Source organism: Phyllobates terribilis, unplaced genomic scaffold, assembly GCF_046119375.1.
Source record: "Phyllobates terribilis strain yellow unplaced genomic scaffold, ASM4611937v1 Scaffold_5__5_contigs__length_657084704, whole genome shotgun sequence".
Taxonomy (NCBI): domain Eukaryota; kingdom Metazoa; phylum Chordata; class Amphibia; order Anura; family Dendrobatidae; genus Phyllobates; species Phyllobates terribilis.
Window position 1 is genome coordinate 305,106,792 of NW_027362765.1, and position 23,799 is coordinate 305,130,590.

The following is a 23,799-nucleotide window of genomic DNA, read 5'->3' on the forward strand; positions in this document are numbered from 1 at the left end:
TAAACTTCAGCAGAATTGCGAGAACAATAGAAGAGTTCCGAAGCATTTTTAAACTTCAGCAGAAATCCTAGAACAATGGAAGAGTTCCGAAGAATTTTTAAACATCACCGGAATTACGAGTACACTCGAAGAGTTCCGAAGCATTTTTAAACATCAGCGGAATTCTGAGAACAATGGAGGAGTTCCAAAGCATTTTTAAATGTCAGCGGAATTCTGAGATAAATGAAAGAGTTCCGAAGCATTTTTAAATGGCACCGGAATTCCTTGAGCATTGAAAGAGTTCCGAAGCATCTTTAAACTTCAGCGGTATTCCGAGAACAATAGAAGAGTTCCGTAGCATTTTTAACTTCAGCAGAATTCTGGGAACAATGTAAGAGTTCCGAAGCATTTTAAAACTTCAGCAGAATTCCGAGAACATTGGAAGAGATCGGAAGCATTTTTAAATATCAGCAGTATTCCGAGAACAATGGAAGAGTTCCGAAAGCATTTTTAAACTTCAGCGGAATTCCGAGAACAATGGAAGAGTTCCGAAGCATTTTTAAACTTCAGCGGAATTCCGAGAACAATGGAATAGTTCCAGAGCATTTTTAAACTTCAGCGGAAATCCTAGAACAATGGAAGAGTTCTGAAGCATTTTTAAACTTCAGCAGAATTCCGAGAACAATGGAAGAGTTCCAAAGCATTTTTAAACGTCAGCGGAATTACGAGAACAATGGAAGAGTTTCGAAGCATGTTTACTCGTCAGCAGAATTCCGAGAACAAGGGAAGAGTTCCGAATAATTTTTAAACATCAGTGGAATTCCAAGAACAATGGAAGAGTTCCGAAGAATTTTTGAACGTCAGCAGAATTCCTTGAGCAATGAAAGAGTTCCGAAGCATTTTGAAACTTCAGCGGAATTCCGGGAGCAATGGAAGAGTTCGGAAGCATTTTTATACTTCAGGAGAATTCCGAGTACAATTGAAGAGATCGGAAGCATTTTTAAACGTCAGCAGATTTCCGAGAACAATGGAAGAGTTCCGAAGCATTTTGAAACTTCATCGGAAATTCTGAGAACAATGGAAGTGTTCCGAAGCATTTTTAAATGTCAGCAGAATTCCGAGAACAATGGAAGAGTACCGAAGCATTTTCAAACGTCAGCAGAATTCCGAGAACAATGGAAGAGTATCTAAGCATTTTTAAACTTCAGCGGAATTCCTAGAACAATGGAAGAGTTCCGAAGCATTTTTAAACTTCAGTGGAATTCCGAGAACAATGGAAGAGTTCCGAAGCATTTTTAAACATCAGCACAATTCCGAGAACAATGGAAGAGTTCCGAAGCATTTTAAAATGTCAGCAGATGTCTGAGAACAATGGAAGAGTTCCAAAGCATTTATAAACGTCAGCAAAATTCCGAAAACAATGGAAAAGTTCCGAAGCATTTTTAAACGTCAGCGGAATTCTGAGAAAAATGGAAGAGTACCGTAGCATTTTTAAACTTCAGCAGAATTCCGGGAACAATGTAAGAGTAAAGAAGAATTTTTAAACTTCAGCAGAATTCCGAGAAAAATGGAAGAGATCGGAAGCATTTTTAAAGGTCAGCAGAATTCCGAGGACAATGGAAGAGGTCTGAAGCATTTTTAAACTTCAGCGGAATTCCGAGAACAATGTAAGAGTTCCGAAGAATTTTTAAACATCACCGGAATTACGAGTACACTCGAAGAGTTCCGAAGCATTTTTAAACATCAGCGGAATTCCGAGAACAATCTCAAAGTACCGAAGCATTTTTAAACATCAGCGGAATTCTGAGAACAATGGAGGAGTTCCAAAGCATTTTTAAATGTCAGCGGAATTCTGAGATAAATGAAAGAGTTCCGAAGCATTTTTAAACGGCACCGGAATTCCTTGAGCATTGAAAGAGTTCCGAAGCATCTTTAAACTTCAGCGGTATTCCGAGAACAATGGAAGAGTTCCGTAGCATTTTTAACTTCAGCAGAATTCCGGGAACAATGTAAGAGTTCCGAAGCATTTTTAAAGGTCAGCAGAATTCCGAGGACAATGGAAGAGTTCTGAAGCATTTTTAAACTTCATCAGAAATCCTAGAACAATGGAAGAGTTCCGAAGCATTTTTAAATGTCAGCGGAATTACGAGAACAATGGAAGAGTTCCGAATCATTATTAAACGTCAGCGGAATTCCGAGAACAATGGAAGGGTTCCGAAGCATTTTTAAACATCAGCGGAATTCCGAGAACAATGTAAGAGTTCTGAAGCATTTTTAAACTTCAGCGGAATTCCGAGAACAATGTAAGAGTTCCGAAGCATTTTTAAACGTCACCGGAATTCCTTGAGCAATGAAAGAGTTCCGAAGTATCTTTAAACTTCAGTGGAATTCCGAGAACAATGGAAGAGTTCCAAAGCATTTTTAAACGTCAGTGGAATTCCGAGAAAAATGGAAGAGTTCCGAATCATTTTTAAATGTCAGCGCAATTCCATAAACAATGGAAGAGTTCCGAAGAATTTTTAATTTCAGCAGAATTCCAAGAACAATGGAAGAGTTCCGAAGCATTTTGAAATGTCAGCTGAATTCCGAGAAAAATGGAGGATATCAGAAGCATTTTTTAACGTCAACAGAATTCCGAGAACAATGGAAGAGTTCCAAAGCATTTTTAAACATCAGCGTAATTCCGAGAACAATCTAAGAGTTCCGAAGCATTTTTAATCTTCAGCGGAATTCCAAGAACAATGGAAGAGTACTGAAGCATTTTTTAACTTCAGAGGAAATCCTAGAACAATGGAAGAGTTCAGAAACATTTTTAAACTTCAGTGGAATTCTGAGAAAAATGGAAGAGTTATGTAGCATTTTTAAACGTCAGCGGAATTACGAGAACAATGGAAGAGTTCTGAAGCATTTTTAAACTTCAGCGGAATTCCGAGAACAATGGAAGAGTTCAGAAGCATTTTTAAACTTCAGCGGAATTCCGAGAACAATGGAAGAGTTCCAAAGCATTTTTAAACTTCAGCAGAAATCCTAGAACAATGGAAGAGTTCTGAAGCATTTTTAAACTTCAGCGGAATTCCGAGAACAATGGAAGAGTTCAGAAGCATTTTTAAACGTCAGCGGAATTAAGAGAACAAAGGAAGAGTTCCGAATCATTTTTACTCATCAGCGGAATTCCGAGAACAATGGAAGAGTTCCGAAGCATTTTTATTCTTCATCGGAAATCCTAGAACAATGGAAGAGTTCCGAAGCATTTTTAAACTTCAGCGGAATTCCGAGAACAATGTAAGAGTTCTGAAGAATTTTTAAACATCACCGGAATTACGAGTACACTTGAAGAGTTCCGTAGCATTTTTAAACATCAGCGGAATTCCGAGAACAATCGAAAAGTACCGAAGCATTTTTAAACGTCAGCAGAATTCCGAGAACAATGGAAGAGATCCGAAGCAATTTTAAATGTCAGCGGAATTCTGAGATAAATGGAAGAGTTCCGAAGCATTTTTAAACGTCACCGGAATTCCTTGAGCAATGAAAGAGTTACGAAGTATCTTTAAACTTCAGCGGAATTCCGAGAACAATGGAAGAGTTCCAAAGCATTTTTAAATGTCAGCGGAATTCTGAGATAAATGGAAGAGTTCCGAAACATTTTTAAACGTCACCGGATTTCCTTGAGCAATGAAAGAGTTCCGAAGTATCTTTAAACTTCAGCGGAATTCCGAGAACAATGGAAGAGTTCCAAAGCATTTTTAAACGTCAGTGGAATTCCGAGAACAATGGAAGAGTTTCGAATCATTTTTAAATGTCAGCGCAATTCCATAAACAATGGAAGAGTTCCGAAGAATTTTTAAACTTCAGCAGAATTCCAAGAAAAATGGAAGAGTTCCGAAGCATTTTGAAATGTCAGCAGAATTCCGAGAACAAGGGAGGAGATCGGAAGCATTTTTTAACGTCAACAGAATTCCAAGAACAATGGAAGAGTTCCAAAGAATTTTTAAACATCAGCGGAATTCCGAGAACAATGTAAAAGTTCCGAAGCATTTTTAATCTTCAGCGGAATTCCAAGAACAATGGAAGAGTTCCGAAGCATTTTTAAACTTCAGCGAAAATCCTAGAACAATGGAAGAGTTCAGAAACATTTTTAAACTTCAGCGGAATTCTGAGAAAAATGGAACAGTTATGTAGCATTTTTAAACGTCAGCGGAATGACGAGAACAATGGAAGAGTTCCGAAGCATTTTTAAACTTCAGCAGGTTCCGGGAACAATGGAAGAGTTCCGAAGCATTTTTAAACTTCAGCAGAATTCCGAGAACAATGGAAGAGATCGGAAGCATTTTTTAACGTCAACAGAATTCCGAGAACAAAGGAAGAGTTCCGAAGCATTTTTAAACTTCAGCAGAATTGCGAGAACAATAGAAGAGTTCCGAAGCATTTTTAAACTTCATCAGAAATCCTAGAGCAATGGAAGAGTACCGAAGCATTTTTAAACGTCAGCGGAATTACGAGAACAATGGAAGAGTTCTGAAGCACTTTTAAACTTCAGCGGAATTCCGAGAACAATGTAAGAGTTCTGAAGCATTTTTAAACTTCAGCGGAATTCCGAGAACAATGGAAGAGTTCCGAAGCATTTTTAAACTTCATTGGAATTCCTAGAACAATGGAAGAGTTACAAAGCATTTTTAAACTTCCACGGAATTCCGACAACAATGTAAGAGTTCCGAAGAATTCTTAAACATCACCGGAATTACGAGTACACTTGAAGAGTTCCGTAGCATTTTTAAACATCAGCGGAATTCCGAGAACAATCGAAAAGTACCGAAGCATTTTTAAACGTCAGCAGAATTCCGAGAACAATGGAAGATATCCGAAGCATTTTTAAATGTCAGCAGAATTCTGAGATAAATGGAAGAGTTCCGAAGTATTTTTAAACGTCACCGGAATTCCTTGAGCAATGAAAGAGTTCCGAAGTAACTTTAAACTTCAGCGGAATTCCGAGAACAATGGAAGAGTTCCAAAGCATTTTTAAACGTCAGTGGAATTCCGAGAAAAATGGAAGAGTTCCGAAGCATTTTTAAACTTCAGCAGAATTGCGAGAACAATAGAAGAGTTCCGAAGCATTTTTAAACTTCAGCAGAAATCCTAGAACAATGGAAGAGTTCTGAAGCATTTTTAAATGTCAGCAGAATTACGAGAACAATGGAAGAGTTCCGAAGCATTTTTAAACGTCAGCGGAATTCCGAGAACAATGGAAGGGTTCCGAAGCATTTTTAAACATCAGCGGAATTCCGGGAACAATGTAAGAGTTCTGAAGCACTTTTAAACTTCAGCGGAATTCCGAGAACAATGTAAGAGTTCTGAAGCATTTTTAAACTTCAGCGGAATTCCGAGAACAATGTAAGAGTCCGGAAGCATTTTTAAACTTCATCGGAATTCCTAGAACAATGGAAGAGTTCCGAAGCATTTTTAAACTTCAGCGGAATTCCGAGAACAATGTAAGAGTTCCGAAGAATTTTTAAACATCACCGGAATTACGAGTACACTCAAAGAGTTCCGAAGCATTTTTAAACATCAGCGGAATTCCGAGAACAATCTCAAAGTACCGAAGCATTTTTAAACATCAGCGGAATTCTGAGAACAATGGAGGAGTTCCAAAGCATTTTTAAATGTCAGCGGAATTCTGAGATAAATGAAAGAGTTCCGAAGCATTTTTAAACGGCACCGGAATTCCTTGTGAATTGAAAGAGTTCCGAAGCATCTTTAAACTTCAGCGGTATTCCGAGAACAATGGAAGAGTTCCGTAGCATTTTTAACTTCAGCAGAATTCCGGGAACAATGTAAGAGTTCCGAAGCATTTTAAAACTTCAGCAGAATTCCGAGAACATTGGAAGAGATCGGAAGCATTTTTAAATATCAGCAGTATTCCGAGAACAATGGAAGAGTTCCAAAAGCATTTTTAAACTTCAGCGGAATTCCGAGAACAATGGAAGAGTTCCGAAGCTTTTTTAAACTTCAGCGGAATTCCGAGAACAATGGAAGAGTTCTGAAGCATTTTTAAACTTCAGCGGAATTCCGAGAACAATGGAAGAGTTCCAAAGCATTTTTAAACGTCAGCGGAATTACGAGAACAATGGAAGAGTTTCGAAGCATGTTTACTCGTCAGCAGAATTCCGAGAACAAGGGAAGAGTTCCGAATAATTTTTAAACATCAGTGGAATTCCAAGAACAATGGAAGAGTTCCGAAGCATTTTTGAACGTCAGCAGAATTCCTTGAGCAATGAAAGAGTTCCGAAGCATTTTGAAACTTCAGCGGAATTCCGGGAGCAATGGAAGGGTTCGGAAGCATTTTTATACTTCAGGAGAATTCCGAGTACAATTGAAGAGATCGGAAGCATTTTTAAACGTCAGCAGATTTCCGAGAACAATGGAAGAGTTCCGAAGCATTTTGAAACTTCATCGGAAATTCTGAGAACAATGGAAGTGTTCCGAAGCATTTTTAAATGTCAGCAGAATTCTGAGAACAATGGAAGAGTACGGAAGCATTTTCAAACGTCAGCAGAATTCCGTGAACAATGGAAGAGTATCTAAGCATTTTTAAATTTCAGCGGAATTCCTAGAACAATGGAAGAGTTCCGAAGCATTTTTAAACTTCAGTGGAATTCCGAGAACAATGGAAGAGTTCCGAAGCATTTTTAAACATCAGCACAATTCCGAGAACAATGGAAGAGTTCCGAAGCATTTTAAAATGTCAGCGGATGTCCGAGAACAATGGAAGAGTTCCAAAGCATTTATAAACGTCAGCAAAATTCCGAAAACAATGGAAAAGTTCTGAAGCATTTTTAAACGTCAGCGGAATTCTGAGAAAAATGGAAGATTACCGTAGCATTTTTAAACTTCAGCAGAATTCCGGGAACAATGTAAGAGTAAAGAAGAATTTTTAAACTTCAGCAGAATTCCGAGAAAAATTGAAGAGATCGGAAGCATTTTTAAAGGTCAGCAGAATTCCGAGGACAATGGAAAAGTTCTGAAGCATTTTTAAACTTCAGCGGAATTCCGAGAACAATGTAAGAGTTCCGAAGAATTTTTAAACATCACCGGAATTACGAGTACACTCGAAGAGTTCCGAAGCATTTTTAAACATCAGCGGAATTCCGAGAACAATCTCAAAGTACCGAAGCATTTTTAAACATCAGCGGAATTCTGAGAACAATGGAGGAGTTCCAAAGCATTTTTAAATGTCAGCGGAATTCTGAGATAAATGAAAGAGTTCCGAAGCATTTTTAAACGGCACCGGAATTCCTTGAGCATTGAAAGAGTTCCGAAGCATCTTTAAACTTCAGCGGTATTCCGAGAACAATGGAAGAGTTCCGTAGCATTTTTAACTTCAGCAGAATTCCGGGAACAATGTAAGAGTTCCGAAGCATTTTAAAACTTCAGCAGAATTCCGAGAACATTGGAAGAGATCGGAAGCATTTTTAAATATCAGCAGTATTCCGAGAACAATGGAAGAGTTCCGAAAGCATTTTTAAACTTCAGCGGAATTCCGAGAACAATGGAAGAGTTCCGAAGCATTTTTAAACTTCAGCGGAATTCCGAGAACAATGGAAGAGTTCCAGAGCATTTTTAAACTTCAGCGGAAATCCTAGAACAATGGAAGAGTTCCGAAGCATTTTTAAACATCAGCGGAATTCCGAGAACAATCTCAAAGTACCGAAGCATTTTTAAACATCAGCGGAATTCTGAGAACAATGGAGGAGTTCCAAAGCATTTTTAAATGTCAGCGGAATTCTGAGATAAATGAAAGAGTTCCGAAGCATTTTTAAACGGCACCGGAATTCCTTGAGCATTGAAAGAGTTCCGAAGCATCTTTAAACTTCAGCGGTATTCCGAGAACAATGGAAGAGTTCCGTAGCATTTTTAACTTCAGCAGAATTCCGGGAACAATGTAAGAGTTCCGAAGCATTTTAAAACTTCAGCAGAATTCCGAGAACATTGGAAGAGATCGGAAGCATTTTTCAATATCAGCAGTATTCCGAGAACAATGGAAGAGTTCCGAAAGCATTTTTAAACTTCAGCGGAATTCCGAGAACAATGGAAGAGTTCCGAAGCATTTTTAAACTTCAGCGGAATTCCGAGAACAATGGAAGAGTTCCAGAGCATTTTTAAACTTCAGCGGAAATCCTAGAACAATGGAAGAGTTCTGAAGCATTTTTAAACTTCAGCGGAATTCCGAGAACAATGGAAGAGTTCCAAAGCATTTTTAAACGTCAGCGGAATTACGAGAACAATGGAAGAATTTCGAAGCATGTTTACTCGTCAGCAGAATTCCGAGAACAAGGGAAGAGTTCCGAAGAATTTTTAAACATCAGTGGAATTCCAAGAACAATGGAAGAGTTCCGAAGCATTTTTGAACGTCAGCAGAATTCCTTGATCAATGAAAGAGTTCCGAAGCATTTTGAAACTTCAGCAGAATTCCGGGAACAATGTAAGAGTAAAGAAGCATTTTTAAACTTCAGCGGAATTCAGAGAACAATAGAAGAGTTCCAAAGCATTTTTAAACTTCAGCAGAAATCCTAGAACAATGGAAGAGTTCTGAAGCATTTTTGAACGTCATTGGAATTCCTTGAGCAATGAAAGAGTTACGAAGCATTTTTAAACTTCAGCGGAATTCCGAGAACAATGGAAGAGTTCCGAAGTATTTTTAAACTTCATCGGAAATCCGAGAACAATGGAAGAGTTCCGAAGCATTTTTAATCTTCAGCGGAATTCCGAGAACAATGTAAGAGTTCCCAAGCAATTTTAAACATCAGCAGAATTACGAGAACAATGGAAGAGTTCCGAAGCATTTTTAAACGTCAGCGGAATTCCGAGAACAATGGAAAAGTACCGAAGCATTTTTAAACGTCAGCCGTATTCTGAGAAAAATGGAAGAGTTCCAAATCATTTTTAAATGTCAGCGGAATTCCGAGAACAATGAAAGAGTTCCGAAGCATTATTAAATTTCAGCAGAATTCCGAGAGCAATGGAATAGTTCCGAAGTATTTTTAAACGTCAGCGGAATTCCTTGAAAAATGAAAGAGTTCCGAAGCATTTTTAAATGTCAGTGGAATTAAGAGAACAATGGAAGAGTTCCAAAGCATTTTTAAACTTCATCGGAAACCCTAGAACAATGGAAGAGTTCCGAAGCATTTTTAAACTTCAGCGGAATTCCGAGAACAATGTAAGAGTTCCGAAGCATTTTTAAATGTCAGCGGAATTCCGGGAACAATGGAAAAGTACCGAAGCATTTTTAAACGTCAGCGCAATTCTGAGAAAAATGGAAGTGTTCCGAAGCATTTTTAAACGTCATCAGAATTCCGAGAACAATGAAAGAGTTCCGAAGCATTATTAAACTTCAGCAGAATGGAATAGTTCCGAAGTATTATTAAACGTCAGCGGAATTCGTTGAACAATGAAAGAGTTCCAAAGCATTTATAAACTTCAGCAGAATTCCGAGAACAATGGAAAAGTTCCGAAGCATTTTTAAACTTCAGCGGAATTCCGGGAACAATGGAAGAGTACCGCAGCATTTTTAAACTTCACCAGAATTCCGGGAACAATGTAACAGTACCGAAGCATTTTTAAACTTCAGCAGAATTCCGAGAAAAATGGAAGAGATCGTAAGCATTTTTAAAGGTCAGCAGAATTCCCAGAACAATGGAAGAGTTCTGAAGCATTTTTAAACTTCAGCCGAATTCCGAGAACAATAGAAGAGAACCGAAGCATTTTTACTCGTCAGCGGAATTCCGAGAACAATGGAAGAGTTCCGAAGAATTTTTAAACATCAGTGGAATTCCAAGAACAATGGAAGAGTTCCGAAGCATTTTTGAACGTCAGCGGAATTCCTTGAGAAATGAAAGAGTTCCGAAGCATTTTTAAACTTCAGCGGAATTCCGGGAGCAATGGAAGAGTTCGGAAGCATTTTTATACTTCAGGAGAATTCTGAGTACAATTGAAGAGATCGGAAGCATTTTTAAACGTCAGCAGAATTCCGAGAACAATGGAAGAGTACCGAAGCATTTTGAAACTTCATCGGAAATTCTGAGAACAATGGAAGTGTTCCGAAGCATTTTTAAACATCAGCACAATTCCGAGAACAATGGAAGAGTTCCGAAGCATTTTAAAATGTCAGCGGATGTCCGAGAACAATGGAAGAGTTCCAAAGCATTTTTAAACGTCAGCAAAATTCCGAGAACAATGGAAAAGTTCCGAAGCATTTTTAAACGTCAGCGGAATTCTGAGAAAAATGGAAGAGTTCCGAAGCATTTTTAAACATCAGCGGAATTCCTTGAGCAATGAAAGTGTTCCGAAGCATTTTTAAACTTCAGCGGAATTCCGGGAACAATGGAAGAGTACAGTAGCATTTTTAAACTTCAGCAGAATTCCGGGAACAATGTAAGAGTACCGAAGCATTTTTAAACTTCAGCAGAATTCCGAGAAAAATGGAAGAGATCGGAAGCATTTTTAAAGGTCAGCAGAATTCCGAGAACAATGGAAGAGTTCTGAAGCATTTTTAAACTTCAGCGGAATTCCGAGAACAATGTAAGAGTTCCGATGCATTTTTAAACTTCAGCGGAATTCAGAGAACAATAGAAGAGTTCCAAAGCATTTTTAAACTTAAGCAGAAATCCTAGAACAATGGAAGAGTTCTGAATCATTTTTACTCATCAGCGGAATTCCGAGAACAATGGAAGAGTTCCGAAGCATTTTTAAACATCAGCGGAATTCCAAGAACAATGGAAGAGTTTCGAAGCATTTTTGAACGTCAGCGGAATTCCTTGAGCAATGAAAGAGTTACGAAGTATTTTTAAACTACAGCGGAATTCCGAGATCAATGGATGAGTTCCGAAGTATTTTTAAACTTCATCGGAAATCCGAGAACAATGGAAGAGTTCCGAAGCATTTTTAATCTTCAGCGGAATTCCGAGAACAATGTAAGAGTTCCCAAGCAATTTTAAACATCAGCAGAATTACGAGAACAATGGAAGAGTTCCGAAGCATTTTTAAACATCAGCGGAATTCCGAGAACAATGGAAAAGTACCGAAGCATTTTTAAACGTCAGCCGAATTCTGAGAAAAATGGAAGAGTTCCGAAGCATTTTTAAATGTCAGCGGAATTCCGAGAACAATGAAAGAGTTCCGAAGCATTATTAAATTTCAGCAGAATTCCGAGAGCAATGGAATAGTTCCGAAGTATTTTTAAACGTCAGCGGAATTCCTTGAAAAATGAAAGAGTTCCGAAGCATTTTTAAACGTCAGCGGAATTCCTTGAGCAATGCAAGAGTTCCGAAGCATTTATAAACTTCAGCAGAATTTCGAGAACAACGGAAGAGTTCCAAAGCATTTTTAAACTTCATCGGAAACCCTAGAACAATGGAAGAGTTCCGAAGCATTTTTAAACTTCAGCGGAATTCCGGGAACAATGGAAGAGTACCGCAGCATTTTTAAACTTCACCAGAATTCCGGGAACAATGTAACAGTACCGAAGCATTTTTAAACTTCAGCAGAATTCCGAGAAAAATGGAAGAGATCGTAAGCATTTTTAAAGGTCAGCAGAATTCCCAGAACAATGGAAGAGTTCTGAAGCATTTTTAAACTTCAGCCGAATTCCGAGAACAATAGAAGAGAACCGAAGCATTTTTACTCGTCAGCGGAATTCCGAGAACAATGGAAGAGTTCCGAAGAATTTTTAAACATCAGTGGAATTCCAAGAACAATGGAAGAGTTCCGAAGCATTTTTGAACGTCAGCGGAATTCCTTGAGAAATGAAAGAGTTCCGAAGCATTTTTAAACTTCAGCGGAATTCCGGGAGCAATGGAAGAGTTCGGAAGCATTTTTATACTTCAGGAGAATTCTGAGTACAATTGAAGAGATCGGAAGCATTTTTAAACGTCAGCAGAATTCCGAGAACAATGGAAGAGTACCGAAGCATTTTGAAACTTCATCGGAAATTCTGAGAACAATGGAAGTGTTCCGAAGCATTTTTAAACATCAGCACAATTCCGAGAACAATGGAAGAGTTCCGAAGCATTTTAAAATGTCAGCGGATGTCCGAGAACAATGGAAGAGTTCCAAAGCATTTTTAAACGTCAGCAAAATTCCGAGAACAATGGAAAAGTTCCGAAGCATTTTTAAACGTCAGCGGAATTCTGAGAAAAATGGAAGAGTTCCGAAGCATTTTTAAACATCAGCGGAATTCCTTGAGCAATGAAAGTGTTCCGAAGCATTTTTAAACTTCAGCGGAATTCCGGGAACAATGGAAGAGTACAGTAGCATTTTTAAACTTCAGCAGAATTCCGGGAACAATGTAAGAGTACCGAAGCATTTTTAAACTTCAGCAGAATTCCGAGAAAAATGGAAGAGATCGGAAGCATTTTTAAAGGTCAGCAGAATTCCGAGAACAATGGAAGAGTTCTGAAGCATTTTTAAACTTCAGCGGAATTCCGAGAACAATGTAAGAGTTCCGATGCATTTTTAAACTTCAGCGGAATTCAGAGAACAATAGAAGAGTTCCAAAGCATTTTTAAACTTAAGCAGAAATCCTAGAACAATGGAAGAGTTCTGAATCATTTTTACTCATCAGCGGAATTCCGAGAACAATGGAAGAGTTCCGAAGCATTTTTAAATATCAGCGGAATTCCAAAAACAATGGAAGAGTTTCGAAGCATTTTTGAACGTCAGCGGAATTCCTTGAGCAATGAAAGAGTTACGAAGTATTTTTAAACTACAGCGGAATTCCGAGATCAATGGATGAGTTCCGAAGTATTTTTAAACTTCATCGGAAATCCGAGAACAATGGAAGAGTTCCGAAGCATTTTTAATCTTCAGCGGAATTCCGAGAACAATGTAAGAGTTCCCAAGCAATTTTAAACATCAGCAGAATTACGAGAACAATGGAAGAGTTCCGAAGCATTTTTAAACATCAGCGGAATTCCGAGAACAATGGAAAAGTACCGAAGCATTTTTAAACGTCAGCCGAATTCTGAGAAAAATGGAAGAGTTCCGAAGCATTTTTAAATGTCAGCGGAATTCCGAGAACAATGAAAGAGTTCCGAAGCATTATTAAATTTCAGCAGAATTCCGAGAGCAATGGAATAGTTCCGAAGTATTTTTAAACGTCAGCGGAATTCCTTGAAAAATGAAAGAGTTCCGAAGCATTTTTAAACGTCAGCGGAATTCCTTGAGCAATGCAAGAGTTCCGAAGCATTTATAAACTTCAGCAGAATTTCGAGAACAACGGAAGAGTTCCAAAGCATTTTTAAACTTCATCGGAAACCCTAGAACAATGGAAGAGTTCCGAAGCATTTTTAAACTTCAGTGGAATTCCGAGAACAATGTAAGAGTTCCGAAGCATTTTTAAATGTCAGCGGAATTCCGGGAACAATGGAAAAGTACCGAAGCATTTTTAAACGTCAGCGCAATAATGAGAAAAATGGAAGCGTTCCGAAGCATTTTTAAACGTCATCAGTATTCCGAGAACAATGAAAGAGTTCCGAAGCATTATTAAACTTCAGCAGAATGGAATAGTTCCGAAGTATTTTTAAACGTCAGCGGAATTCGTTGAACAATGAAAGAGTTCCGAAGCATTTTTAAACTTCAGTGGAATTTCGGGAACAATGGAAGAGTTCCGATGCATTTATAAACTTCAGCAGAATTCCGAGAACAATGGAAAAGTTCCGAAGCATTTTTAAACGTCAGCGGAATTCTGAGAAAAATGGAAGAGTTCCGAAACATTTTTAAACATGAGCGGAATTCCTTGAGCAATGAAAGAGTTCCGAAGCATTTTTAAACTTCACCGGAATTCCGGGAACAATGGAAGAGTACCGTAGCATTTTTAAACTTCAGCAGAATTCCGGGAACAATGTAAGAGTACCGAAGCATTTTTAAACTTCAGCAGAATTCCGAGAAAAATGGAAGAGATCGTAAGCATTTTTAAAGGTCAGCAGAATTCCGAGAACAATGGAAGAGTTCTGAAGCATTTTTAAACTTCAGCGGAATTCCGAGTACAATGTAAGAGTTCCGAAGCATTTTTAAACTTCAGCGGAATTCCGAGAACAATGGAAGAGTTCCAAAGCATTTTTAAACTTCAGCAGAAATCCTAGAACAATGGAAGAGTTCCGAAGCATTTTTGAACGTCAGTAGAATTCCTTGAGCAATGAAAGAGTTACGAAGCATTTTTAAACTTCAGCGGAATTCAGAGAACAATGGAAGAGTTCCGAAGTATTTTTAAACTTCAGCAGAATTCCGAGAACAATGGAAGAGATCGGAAGCATTTTTTAACGTCAACAGAATTCCGAGAACAATGGAAGAGTTCCGAAGCATTTTTAAACTTCAGCAGAATTGCGAGAACAATAGAAGAGTTCCGAAGCATTTTTAAACTTCAGCAGAAATCCTAGAACAATGGAAGAGTTCTGAAGCATTTTTAAACTTCAGCGGAATTCCGAGAACAATGGAAGAGTTCAGAAGCATTTTTAAACGTCAGCGGAATTACGAGAACAATGGAAGAGTTCCGAAGCATTTTTAAACGTCAGCGGAATTCCGAGAACAATGGAGGGGTTCCGAAGCATTTTTAAACATCAGCGGAATTCCGAGAACAATGTAAGTGTTCTGAAGCACTTTTAAACTTCAGCGGAATTCCGAGAACAATGTAAGAGTTCTGAAGCATTTTTAAACTTCAGCGGAATTCCGAGAACAATGTAAGAGTTCCGAAGAATTTTTAAACATCACTTTAATTACGAGTACACTCAAAGAGTTCCGAAGCATTTTTAAACATCAGCGGAATTCCGAGAACAACCGAAAAGTATTGAAGCATTTTTAAACGTCAGCGGAATTCTGAGAACAATGGAAGAGTTCCGAAGCATTTTTAAATGTCAGTGGAATTCTGAGATAAATGGAAGAGTTCCGAAGCATTTTTAAATGGCACCGGAATTCCTTGAGCAATGAAAGAGTTCCGAAGCATCTTGAAACTTCAGCAGTATTCCGGGAACAATGGAAGAGTTCCGTAGCATTTTTAACTTCAGCAGAATTCCGGGAACAATGTAAGAGTTCCGAAGCATTTTAAAACTTCAGCACAATTCTGAGAACATTGGAAGAGATCGGAAGCATTTTTAAATATCAGCAGAATTCCGAGAACAATGGAAGATTTCCGAAACATTTTTAAACTTCAGCGGAATTCCAAGAACAATGGAAGAGTTCCGAAGCATTTTTAAACTTCAGCGGAATTCCGAGAACAATGGAAGAGTTCCAGAGCATTTTTAAACTTCAGCGGAAATCCTAGAACAATTGAAGATTTCTGAAGCATTTTTAAACTTCAGCGGAATTCCGAGAACAATGGAAGAGTTCCGAAGCATTTTTACTCGTCAGCAGAATTCCGAGAACAATGGAAGAGTTCCGAAGAATTTTTAAACATCAGTGGAATTCCAAGAACAATGGAAGAGTTCCGAAGCATTTTTGAACGTCAGCGGAATTCCTTGAGCAATGAAAGAGTTCCGAAGCATTTTTAAACTTCAGCGGAATTCCGAGAACAATGGAAGAGTTCCAAAGCATTTTTAAACATCAGCGGAATTCCGAGAACAATGTAAGAGTTCCGAAGAATTTTTAAACATCACTGGAATTACGAGTACACTCGAAGAGTTCCGAAGCATTTTTAAACATCAGCGGAATTCCGAGAACAACCGAAAAGTATCGAAGCATTTTTAAACGTCAGCGGAATTCTGAGAACAATGGAAGAGTTCCGAAGCATTTTTAAATGTCAGTGGAATTCTGAGATAAATGGAAGAGTTCCGAAGCATTTTTAAATGGCACCGGAATTCCTTGAGCAATGAAAGAGTTCCGAAGCATCTTGAAACTTCAGCAGTATTCCGGGAACAATGGAAGAGTTCCGTAGCATTTTTAACTTCAGCAGAATTCCGGGAACAATGTAAGAGTTCCGAAGCATTTTAAAACTTCAGCACAATTCTGAGAACATTGGAAGAGATCGGAAGCATTTTTAAATATCAGCAGAATTCCGAGAACAATGGAAGATTTCCGAAACATTTTTAAACTTCAGCGGAATTCCAAGAACAATGGAAGAGTTCCGAAGCATTTTTAAACTTCAGCGGAATTCCGAGAACAATGGAAGAGTTCCAGAGCATTTTTAAACTTCAGCGGAAATCCTAGAACAATGGAAGATTTCTGAAGCATTTTTAAACTTCAGCGGAATTCCGAGAACAATGGAAGAGTTCCGAAGCATTTTTACTCGTCAGCAGAATTCCGAGAACAATGGAAGAGTTCCGAAGAATTTTTAAACATCAGTGGAATTCCAAGAACAATGGAAGAGTTCCGAAGCATTTTTGAACGTCAGCGGAATTCCTTGAGCAATGAAAGTGTTCCGAAGCATTTTTAAACTTCAGCGGAATTCCGAGAACAATGGAAGAGTTCCAAAGCATTTTTAAACATCAGCGGAATTCCGAGAACAATGTAAGAGTTCCGAAGAATTTTTAAACATCACTGGAATTACGAGTACACTCGAAGAGTTCCGAAGCATTTTTAAACATCAGCGGAATTCCGAGAACAACCGAAAAGTATCGAAGCATTTTTAAACGTCAGCGGAATTCTGAGAACAATGGAAGAGTTCCGAAGCATTTTTAAATGTCAGTGGAATTCTGAGATAAATGGAAGAGTTCCGAAGCATTTTTAAATGGCACCGGAATTCCTTGAGCAATGAAAGAGTTCCGAAGCATCTTGAAACTTCAGCGGTATTCCGGGAACAATGGAAGAGTTCCGTAGCATTTTTAACTTCAGCAGAATTCCGGGAACAATGTAAGGTTCCGAAGCATTTTAAAACTTCAGCACTATTCTGAGAACATTGGAAGAGATCGGAAGCATTTTTAAATATCAGCAGAATTCCGAGAACAATGGAAGATTTCCGAAACATTTTTAAACTTCAGCGGAATTCCGAGAACAATGGAAGAGTTCCGAAGCATTTTTACTCGTCAGCAGAATTCCGAGAACAATGGAAGAGTTCCGAAGAATTTTTAAACATCAGTGGAATTCCAAGAACAATGGAAGAGTTCCGAAGCATTTTTGAACGTCAGCGGAATTCCTTGAGCAATGAAAGGGTTCCGAAGCATTTTTAAACTTCAGCGGAATTCCGAGAACAATGGAAGAGTTCCAAAGCATTTTTAAACATCAGCAGAATTCCGAGAACAATGGAAGAGTTCTGAAGCATATTTAAACTTCAGCGGAATTCCGAGAACAATGGAAGAGTTCTGAAGCATATTTAAACTTCAGCGGAATTCCGAGAACAATGGAAGAGTTCCGAAGCATTTTTGAACGTCAGCGGAATTCCTTGAGCAATGAAAGAGTTCCGAAGCATTTTTAAACTTCAGCGGAATTCCGGGAGCAATGGAAGAGTTCGGAAGCATTTTTATACTTCAGGAGAATTCCGAGTACAATTGAAGAGATCGGAAGCATTTTTAAACGTCAGCAGAATTCCGAGAACAATGGAAGAGTACCGAAGCATTTTCAAACGTCAGCAGAATTCCGAGAACAATGGAAGAGTATCTAAGCATTTTTAAACTTCATCGGAAATTCTGAGAACAATGGAAGTGTTCCGAAGCATTTTTAAATGTCAGCGGAATTCCGAGAACAATGGAAGAGTACCGAAGCATTTTCAAACGTCAGCAGAATTCCGAGAACAATGGAAGAGTATCTAAGCATTTTTAAACTTCAGCGGAATTCCTAGAACAATGGAAGAGTTCCGAAGCATTTTTAAACTTCAGTGGAATTCCGAGAACAATGGAAGAGTTCCGAAGCATTTTTAAACATCAGCACAATTCCGAGAACAATAGAAGAGTTACGAAGCATTTTAAAATGTCAGCGGATGTCCGAGAACAATGGAAGAGTTCCAAAGCATTTTTAAACGTCAGCAAAATTCCGAGAACAATGGAAAAGTTCCGAAGCATTTTTAAACGTCAGCGGAATTCTGAGAAAAATGGAAGAGTTCCGAAGCATTTTTAAACATCAGCGGAATTCCTTGAGCAATGAAAGAGTTCCGAAGCATTTTTAAACTTCAGCGGAATTCCGGGAGCAATGGAAGAGTACCGTAGCATTTTTAAACTTCAGCAGAATTCCGGGAACAATGTAAGAGTACCAAAGCATTTTTAAACTTCAGCAGAACTCCGAGAAAAATGGAAGAGATCGGAAGCATTTTTAAAGGTCAGCAGAATTCCTAGAACAATGGAAGAATTCTGAAGCATTTTTAAACTTCAGCGGAATTCCGAGAACAATGTAAGAGTTCCGTTGCATATTTAAACTTCAGCGGAATTCCGAGATCAATGGAAGAGTTCCAAAGCATTTTTAAACTTCAGCAGAAATCCTAGAACAATGGAAGAGTTCTGAAGCATTTTTAAACTTCAGCGGAATTCCGAGAACAATGGAAGAGTTCCGAAGCATTTTTGAACGTCAGCGGAATTCCTTGAGCAATGAAAGAGTTACGAAGCATTTTTAATCTTCAGCGGAATTCCGAGAACAATGGAAGAGTTCCGAAGCATTTTTAAACTTCATCGGAAATCCGAGAACAATGGAAGAGTTCCGAAGCATTTTTAATCTTCAGCGGAATTCCGAGAACAATGTAAGAGTTCCCATGCAATTTTAAACATCAGCAGAATTACGAGAACAATGGAAGATTTCCGAAGCATTTTTAAACGTCAGCGGAATCCTGAGAACAATGGAAAAGTACCGAAGCATTTTTAAACGGCAGCCGAATTCTGAGAAAAATGGAAGAGTTCCGAAGCATTTTTAAATGTCAGCGGAATTCCGAGAACAATGAAAGAGTGCCGAAGCATTATTAAATTTCAGCAGAATTCCGAGAGCAATGGAATAGTTCCGAAGTATTTTTAAACGTCAGCGGAATTCCTTGAAAAATGAAAGAGTTCCGAACTATTTTTAAACGTCAACGGAATTAAGAGAACAATGGAAGAGTTCCGAAGCATTTTTACTCGTCAGCGGAATTCCGAGAACAATAGCAGAGTTCCGAAGCATTTTTGAACGTCAGCGGAATTCCTTGAGCAATGCAAGAGTTCCGAAGCATTTATAAACTTCAGCAGAATTTTGAGAACAATGGAAGAGTTCCAAAGCATTTTTAAACTTCATCGGAAACCCTAGAACAATGGAAGAGTTCCGAAGCATTTTTAAACTTCAGCGGAATTCCGAGAACAATGTAAGAGTTCCGAAGCATTTTTAAATGTCAGCGGAATTCCGGGAACAATGGAAAAGTACCGAAGCATTTTTAAACGTCAGCGGAATTCTGAGAAGAATGGAAGCGTTCCGAAGCATTTTTAAACGTCATCAGAATTCCGAGAACAATGAAAGAGTTCCGAAGCATTATTAAACTTCAGCAGAATGGAATAGTTCCGAAGCATTTTTAAACTTCAGCGGAATTCCGCTAACAATGGAAGAGTTCCGAAGCATTTTTAAACATCAGCGCTATTCCATAAACAATGGAAGAGTTCCAAAGCATTATTAAACTTCAGCGGAATTCTGAGAACAATAGAAGAGCTCGGAAGCATTTTTAAACTTCAGCAGAATTCCGAGAACAATGGAAGAGTTCCAAAGGTTTTTTATACTTCAGCAGAATTCTGAGAACAATGGAAGAGTTTTGTAGCATTTTTAAACTTCATAGGAATTCTGAGAACAATGGATGAGTTCCATAGAATTTTTAAACGTCAGTGGATTTCCGAGAACAACGGAAGAGTTTTGAAGCATTTTTAAATGTCAGCGGAATTCCGAGAACAATGGAAGAGTTATGAAGCATTTTAAAACTTCAGCGGAATTCCTAGAACAATGGAAGAGTTTCAAAGCATTTTAAAATTTCAGCGGAATTTCCTAGAACAATGGAAGAGTTCCGGAGCATTTTTGAATGTCAGCGGAATTCCTTGAGCAATGAAAGAGTTCCAAAGCATTTTTAAACTTCAGCGGAATGCTGGGAAAAATGGAAGAGTTCGGAAGCATTTTTATACTTCAGCAGAATTCCGGTAACAATTGAAGTGTTCCGAAGCATTTTTAAACTTCAGCAGAATTCCGAGAACAATTGAAGTGTTCCGAAGCATTTTTAAACATCAGCGGAATTCTGAAAACAATGTAAGAGTTCAGAAGCATTTTTAAACTTCATCGGAAATCCTATAACAATGGAAGAGTTCCGACGCATTTTTAAACGTCAGCGGAAATCCGAGAACAATGTAAGAGTTCCAAAGCATTTTTAAACATCAGCGGAATTAAGAGAACAATGGAAGAGTTCCGAAGCATTTTTAAACGTCAGCGGAATTCCGAGAACAATGGAAAAGTACCGAAGCATTTTTAAACGTCAGCGTAATTCTGAGAAAAATGGAAGAGTTCCGAAGCATTTTTAAACTTCAGCAGAATTCTGAGAACAATGGAAGAGTTCCAAAGCCTTTTTAAACTTCAGCAGAATCCTGAGAACAATGAAAGAGTTCCGAAGCCTTTTTAAACCTCAGCGGAATTCCTAGAACAATGGAAGAGTTCCGAAGCATTTTTAAACTTCAGTGGAATTCCGAGAACAATGGAAGAGTTCCGAAGCATTTTTAAACATCAGCACAATTCCGAGAACAATAGAAGAGTTACGAAGCATTTTAAAATGTCAGCGGATGTCCGAGAACAATGGAAGAGTTCCAAAGCATTTTTAAACGTCAGCAAAATTCCGAGAACAATGGAAAAGTTCCGAAGCATTTTTAAACGTCAGCGGAATTCTGAGAAAAATGGAAGAGTTCCGAAGCATTTTTAAACATCAGCGGAATTCCTTGAGCAATGAAAGAGTTCCGAAGCATTTTTAAACTTCAGCGGAATTCCGGGAGCAATGGAAGAGTACCGTAGCATTTTTAAACTTCAGCAGAATTCCGGGAACAATGTAAGAGTACCAAAGCATTTTTAAACTTCAGCAGAACTCCGAGAAAAATGGAAGAGATTGGAAGCATTTTTAAAGGTCAGCAGAATTCCTAGAACAATGGAAGAATTCTGAAGCATTTTTAAACTTCAGCGGAATTCCGAGAACAATGTAAGAGTTCCGTTGCATATTTAAACTTCAGCGGAATTCCGAGATCAATGGAAGAGTTCCGAAGCATTTTTGAACGTCAGCGGAATTCCTTGAGCAATGAAAGAGTTACGAAGCATTTTTAATCTTCAGCGGAATTCCGAGAACAATGGAAGAGTTCCGAAGCATTTTTAAACTTCATCGGAAATCCGAGAACAATGGAAGAGTTCCGAAGCATTTTTAATCTTCAGCGGAATTCCGAGAACAATGTAAGAGTTCCCATGCAATTTTAAACATCAGCAGAATTACGAGAACAATGGAAGATTTCCGAAGCATTTTTAAACGTCAGCGGAATCCTGAGAACAATGGAAAAGTACCGAAGCATTTTTAAACGGCAGCCGAATTCTGAGAAAAATGGAAGAGTTCCGAAGCATTTTTAAATGTCAGCGGAATTCCGAGAACAATGAAAGAGTGCCGAAGCATTATTAAATTTCAGCAGAATTCCGAGAGCAATGGAATAGTTCCGAAGTATTTTTAAACGTCAGCAGAATTCCTTGAAAAATGAAAGAGTTCCGAAGCATTTTTAAACGTCAACGGAATTAAGAGAACAATGGAAGAGTTCCGAAGCATTTTTACTCGTCAGCGGAATTCCGAGAACAATAGCAGAGTTCCGAAGCATTTTTGAACGTCAGCGGAATTCCTTGAGCAATGCAAGAGTTCCGAAGCATTTATAAACTTCAGCAGAATTTTGAGAACAATGGAAGAGTTCCAAAGCATTTTTAAACTTCATCGGAAACCCTAGAACAATGGAAGAGTTCCGAAGCATTTTTAAACTTCAGCGGAATTCCGAGAACAATGTAAGAGTTCCGAAGCATTTTTAAATGTCAGCGGAATTCCGGGAACAATGGAAAAGTACCGAAGCATTTTTAAACGTCAGCGGAATTCTGAGAAGAATGGAAGCGTTCCGAAGCATTTTTAAACGTCATCAGAATTCCGAGAACAATGAAAGAGTTCCGAAGCATTATTAAACTTCAGCAGAATGGAATAGTTCCGAAGCATTTTTAAACTTCAGCGGAATTCCGCTAACAATGGAAGAGTTCCGAAGCATTTTTAAACATCAGCGCTATTCCATAAACAATGGAAGAGTTCCAAAGCATTATTAAACTTCAGCGGAATTCTGAGAACAATAGAAGAGCTCGGAAGCATTTTTAAACTTCATAGGAATTCTGAGAACAATGGATGAGTTCCATAGAATTTTTAACGTCAGTGGATTTCCGAGAACAACGGAAGAGTTTTGAAGCATTTTTAAATGTCAGCGGAATTCCGAGAACAATGGAAGAGTTATGAAGCATTTTAAAACTTCAGCGGAATTCCTAGAACAATGGAAGAGTTTCAAAGCATTTTAAAATTTCAGCGGAATTTCCTAGAACAATGGAAGAGTTCCGGAGCATTTTTGAATGTCAGCGGAATTCCTTGAGCAATGAAAGAGTTCCAAAGCATTTTTAAACTTCAGCGGAATGCTGGGAAAAATGGAAGAGTTCGGAAGCATTTTTATACTTCAGCAGAATTCCGGTAACAATTGAAGTGTTCCGAAGCATTTTTAAACTTCAGCAGAATTCCGAGAACAATTGAAGTGTTCCGAAGCATTTTTAAACATCAGCGGAATTCTGAAAACAATGTAAGAGTTCAGAAGCATTTTTAAACTTCATCGGAAATCCTATAACAATGGAAGAGTTCCGACGCATTTTTAAACGTCAGCGGAAATCCGAGAACAATGTAAGAGTTCAAAAGCATTTTTAAACATCAGCGGAATTAAGAGAACAATGGAAGAGTTCCGAAGCATTTTTAAACGTCAGCGGAATTCCGAGAACAATGGAAAAGTACCGAAGCATTTTTAAACGTCAGCGTAATTCTGAGAAAAATGGAAGAGTTCCGAAGCATTTTTAAACTTCAGCAGAATTCTGAGAACAATGGAAGAGTTCCAAAGCCTTTTTAAACTTCAGCAGAATCCTGAGAACAATGAAAGAGTTCCGAAGCCTTTTTAAACCTCAGCAGAATTCCGAGAACAATGGAAGAGTTCCGAAGCATTTTTAAACTTCAGCGGAATTCTGAGAACAATGTAAGAGTTTCGAAGCATTTTTAAACGTCAGCGGAATTACGAGAACCATGGAAGAGTTCCGAAGCATTTTTACTCGTCAGCGGAATTCCACGAACAATGGAAGAGTTCCGAAGCATTTTTGAATGTCAGCGGAATTCCTTGAGCAATGAAAGAATTCCGAAGAATTTTTAAACATCACCGGAATTACGAGTACTCTCGAAGAGTTCCGAAGCATTTTTAAACATCAGCGGAATTCCGAGAACAACCGAAAAGTACCGAAGCATTTTTAAACGTCAGCGGAATTCTGAGAACAATGGAAGAGTTCCGAAGCATTTTTAAATGTCAGTGGAATTCTGAGATAAATGGAAGAGTTCCGAAGCATTTTTAAATGGCACCGGAATTCCTTGAGCAATGAAAGAGTTCCGAAGCATCTTTAAACTTCAGCGGTATTCCGGGAACAATGGAAGAGTTCCGTAGCATTTTTAACTTCAGCAGAATTCCGGGAGCAATGTAAGAGTTCCGAAGCATTTTAAAACTTCAGCACAATTCTGAGAACATTGGAAGAGATCGGAAGCATTTTTAAATATCAGCAGAATTCCGAGAACAATGGAAGATTTCCGAAACATTTTTAAACTTCAGCGGAATTCCGAGAACAATGGAAGAG